This window comes from Mesoplodon bidens, assembly GCF_964165515.1.
Source record: "Mesoplodon bidens genome assembly, contig: HAP1_SCAFFOLD_407, whole genome shotgun sequence".
In the NCBI taxonomy this organism is placed as follows: Eukaryota; Metazoa; Chordata; class Mammalia; order Artiodactyla; family Ziphiidae; genus Mesoplodon; species Mesoplodon bidens.
Genome location: NW_027671994.1, coordinates 247,353 through 252,289, shown reverse-complemented (window position 1 = coordinate 252,289; position 4,937 = coordinate 247,353).

The window sequence follows — 4,937 nt, the reverse complement described above, 5'->3', positions numbered from 1 at the left end:
CTCAGTTTTGTTTGGATAAGTCAGCAAACGCTTTTTGGAAACCCCAAAGTCTCCACACCTCGTACGTTTCGCGCTGCCTTAAGTCTCAGAGCTCAAGCCCCTACTTTTCAGGCCGCGTCACCGTGGGAGACAGGGCTGCCTGCGGACGCACGGCGAGCGTGCTGACGTCCTCGAGCCCCGCCCCAACGGTCCCGCCCACTGACGTAAACCCCATCCCCGCGGCGTGGAGGGCTTAGATTCCTGCGCCAACACCAGGCCGCGCGGGTTCTCCGGAGCGCGGAATGGGGGGGTTGGCGTAGCTGGGGCCCGTGGCCCTATGTCTTCTGGCTGCGACGCCGGTCCTGCGCACGCTGCGGGGCCGCAGCCACCGGGCGGTGGGCGCCCGAGTGGCCGGGGCCCCCAGGCGGGTGTGGCCATCGTGTCCACAGCCAGCGTCCCCGAGGCCGTGCTCGGGCCCTGATCACTCGGTGAAGCTGCGCCGGGACAGCGCGGCCGACTTCTTCCCGCGCTCTGAGGACCTGTGCGCGCTGCAGGACTTGGTGCCTCTGCCCTCCGTGCGTGCTTCCCTGCAGGACGCCCCGCTGGACTTAAGGCTGACCGCCTCCGCGGGGTGCACTGGGTGCCGCTCCTGAGCACCCGCTGCCCCTGATCTGTATCCAGAGCTTCTTCCAGCCACGGCTTGTCGAGACAGGTTTGTACTTCCCGCTTCCAGGGACCCTCGTGTTGGCGCTGAGAAGCGGGGTTTTCGATGGTGCAAGGTGGAGGGTGGGCACTAGAAGCAGTGCCCAGTGCCCGGATGTGCGTGCACTAGATGGGGCGTGCGGCCTAGGACTCCTGCCAGCTCGGTGACCCCGGCCGAGTGCCTTAAGGCTTCTAGGTCTCAGTGTTCTCATCTGTAGCGTGGGCTTAACAGGTCCCAGTCTCTGTGGTGGTTACAAGGATGCACTGTGTTAATGCTTCTAGACTCTACAAAGTAGAACACTTAGCACAGTTTGGAGCATCGTTAATTGTTCCACAGATGTTACCTGGTCTATTGAATGACTTTGCCTGGTACACACCAACGCGATTAGGAAATGGATATATCCCAGCTTCATTTCCTTTCCATTGAAACAGGGTTCAGGAAAAAAAAATTTTTTTTTCAATAATCGTATCATATAGTGCAAAGATCACCGGTGTGAAGGCAGCTTAGGGTTTGAATTCCAGGGCTTATGCTGTCTGTGGCGTGGGCAGGTTTCTTTTGGACTACACTCCCCACACTTGTAAAATGACATTAATAACCTCTCTTTCTGTGGGTTCTTAGAATTAAGTTAGCAGGTTATGTGTGTAAAGTAGCCTGGCACTTGAATGAGTTGTCAGAACCAAGGGCTGCTGGAGACGATGCTTCTGCCCTAGGTAATCTCCCCTTCTACTGGGCGTCAGGTAAACACAAGCACAGTAGTCAGTGCTCTGGAAGAAGTGAGTTCTGGTGCTACAGAGCACAGAATCTTTTTTTAAAATTTAATTATTATTTTATATTGGAGGTTAGTTGATGTACAATATTGTGTTAGTTTTGGGTGTACAGCAAAGTGATTTAGTTATTCATGTATCCATTCTTTTTCAGATTCTTTTCCCGTAGAGTTTGTTACAGGATATGGAGTAGAGTTCCCTGTGCTATGCAGTAGATCCTTGTGGATTATCTGTTTTATATAGAGTCGTGTGTCTATGTTAATGCCAAACTCCTAATGTCTCCCTCCCCCCGATCTTTCCCCTTTGCAGAGCACAGAATCTTGGAAGGGAAAGTTCACGGTAGGCTTCTTGGAGGAGGTGCCATCCTTTCTAAGGATATGTAGAAGCTCCTGGGGTGGCAGGAGAGAGCAGTGTGTGTTGAAGTTTGAGAAATATAAGAAAATATGGCAAAACTAATGTACAGGACTGGAACTCAGGGTTTGGGAAAGAAATGAGAGTTGATACTGGAAAGTTAGTGGGGCCCAAGAGAAGGGGGCCTTGTTTGTCCTTTCAGAAGTTTGGGTGTTTATCCTGCAGGCTGTGGGAAACACCAAAGAAGAGTGAGATGGACTTGTGGTTTAGAGGCTCACTCGGACCTCCATGTGGAAGGCAGTTGATTTGGTGCAGGCTGAGTTGTAATCTGAGGGTCCCACTTAAGTTATAAAAGGTGGGACTGGATTTTGCAGATCTGAGAGAGAATGGGTGAGGTCTGGTGACCAGTTAGAAAAGGAAGGGCAGCAAGCGTGGGTGACAGTTTACAGCTGCATCTTTTTTGAGAGATACAGAGCACAGTAGAAAGGGATTGGGGGTGGCAAGAGGATCTTACTTCATCTTCAGTGCTTTAGAGGGGCCTGGTAGACGGGTCTGGACCCAAGGTACAGATCTGGGCTTTTTGGGAGGACAGGTCTTTGAAAGCATGGTAGAGCCTTAGGTTACCCACAAGAAGATCCAAAGAATCATAGGTCTGAGAGATTTTTAAGTGGGTATATTTGAGGATGTTTATAAGCTGTGAGAAAGTAACCAGCAGAGTAAGGGTGTGAAGATGTAGGAGAGGAAATGATTGTTCATTTGTTTTCAGAAAGCTGAATACTCATCGTGTGCCTGGACCTTTTCCAGGATCTGGGGTTCACACCCTCTGTTATCTCTTCTGCAAGGATGGTTCAACTCATCCCCTGGTGAAGAGAAGTCAGATTATTCTTTGCATCCCATTCAGGTATAAGAACTGTTCTGTACCTCGGAAGGGACTTTACTTAACCAGAGTAACAAATTAGAAATCAAAAGAAATTAGAGCTGGAAGGGACCTTAAAGGCCACTGTACTTAATTTTGCCTAATATTTTACATTGAATGTAAGAAAAATTTATTGTAGAGCCCATTCTCTTCAGAGTTCCTTCACTGAACTTTCTTTATGTCTTGCATCCAGTGGGTCTATCTTGTAAATTTTGGCCTCCTCCTAAATTTGCTTCTTCATCCATATTACATTTGGCCCAGACTATGGCAGAAACTCCTGGGTGGTTCACGGCCCCTGGATTCAGTTCCTCTAAGTTCATCCGCCTGCTCGGGTTAAGTGATCTTCTAACATAAAAAGATGTGCTTAAAATAATGCTGCTAATGGCTTGCCCACACAGAGTTACTGCATAGTAGCCGCCCAGCGTGTGCTCTGCACGGAGGCGTGTAGTCTGAACTGTGTTCGGCCAAGCCTCATAGGGCTCTTTGCCCTGAGGAAGGGGAGCTTTTTGTGATCACTCCCTTTATCTAGTCGGTCCTTCAGCAGCGGGGAGCCTTTTTCTAATCAGCAGAGGCACCCTTACTCAGCCAGTGGTAGCCCCAGGTCTCACCACCTGTGGGATACAAGCCATGCTTTCTCCCAGGCTTGCTTGGGCCAACATCTCTTTCATTTCTGTCTCTTCTCACACTTGGACCCCTGGCCTTTAGTCATCCCCACCTGCAGTATTTACAGTGCCCATCAGGAGTCAGGCTTGAGTGTCTTTTCACAGATGTTCCCTCTGCAGTTAATGCACCTCCTACTCCAACTCTGCATAGCCTCATCTTTCTAGATTCTGCTTCAGGGTTATCATGAAGCCATCACTTCGATATAACATTCTGCCTCCAAAGGAACCTCTGTGCATAAAGGTTATGTTTCTTTAGCTCATGTGATTGAAATTTTGAGTTTACACATGTCCCTCCTTAATGAAGGCTTTAAGGGCAGGAGTTGTTTCTAATCCTTAGCACAGAGCAGATGCTTTTTTTAAAAATGCTTTTTAATGATAGAATGTGTGTTTTAAATCACTTATTTTACAATAATTTTGCTTTAGCTTCTGGCAGAAATAAAGTTTACAGAAGTCGTGTTCCTGTGAAAAGAAATAAAGATGTGAACTTCCAATTGTGTAAAGCTCTTAAACGCTGTGTAAGTGCATCGGGTGCGCTAAGGAACGTGGAGCTAAGTGGGCTAGTTGTGAGAGAGAGAGGCTTAACTATGTTAACAAAGGTAAGCCTTCATTGTGTCCTGCCAACATTTGATAGTTGCTTTTGGGCAAACTAAAGCCATAAAATTTTAAACTGTTCCTCGCCATTAAAGTGATTGAATATTGGGCCACTTTGGTGCACCTGTGTCTTGCGAATTGTCCAGTTGGAGATGGAGGTTTAGAAAGTGAGTTTCAGTCTTGTTTAAGACTCTTCCCATCAGACTGGGCTCGTGATTTCCTACACACCATGTTACTTCCTGTCTACCTTTTCTTGGTGTTGTTCATGCCTGGATTGTCTCCTGTACCTGCTCAAACCTTGGTCCATTCTCATTTGTACCATGAAATTTTGTCATTCTGGATACTGTCAGAACTAATTTTACTTAACTTTGTGTTAAGCCACAAACCACACATTTTGTATATTCTGTGTTTTGTGTTTGTCTATATTTTTATGGTTTCTCTTCAAGAAATATTATGGGAAGGGAAATAGCAAGATGTAAAGAGCAAAAAGGTCATCATTCTCTTTAAATTGTTAGAACATCTATCTGCAATCATAATTAGGATGCACTGTGGTATGTGTTAAAATAGTAAATACATGTAACGTCCCGTAGGTGCAGCACACTCAGTGGTGTTGGTGAGGGTGTGTCATGGAAGTAATCACAAAGCAGGTGACTGTTAGTTTGGGTCCTGAAACATTAGTGTGCCTTCCCTGTGTCCAGTAGTGGTCTGGAGGGGTCAGGAAGCCTGCTTTTCAATTTGAGGGAACAGAGGGTTTGCTCTGTTGCTCTAGTATACTGCATAGCAGCTAATAAAATACTGGGTTTATAGTTGACGTTTAAATCACTGATTGATCATTAAGATTGGGATGTATCTTTGGAAATGAAAATAGGAAGAACCTTATGCTTTTTCTTTTTTTCTTTTTTTCCCTATATCTGAAAAGGTATGTAGTACTTTGCTGAGTGGTTGGGAATAAAGTTTGCAGTATTCAGTGT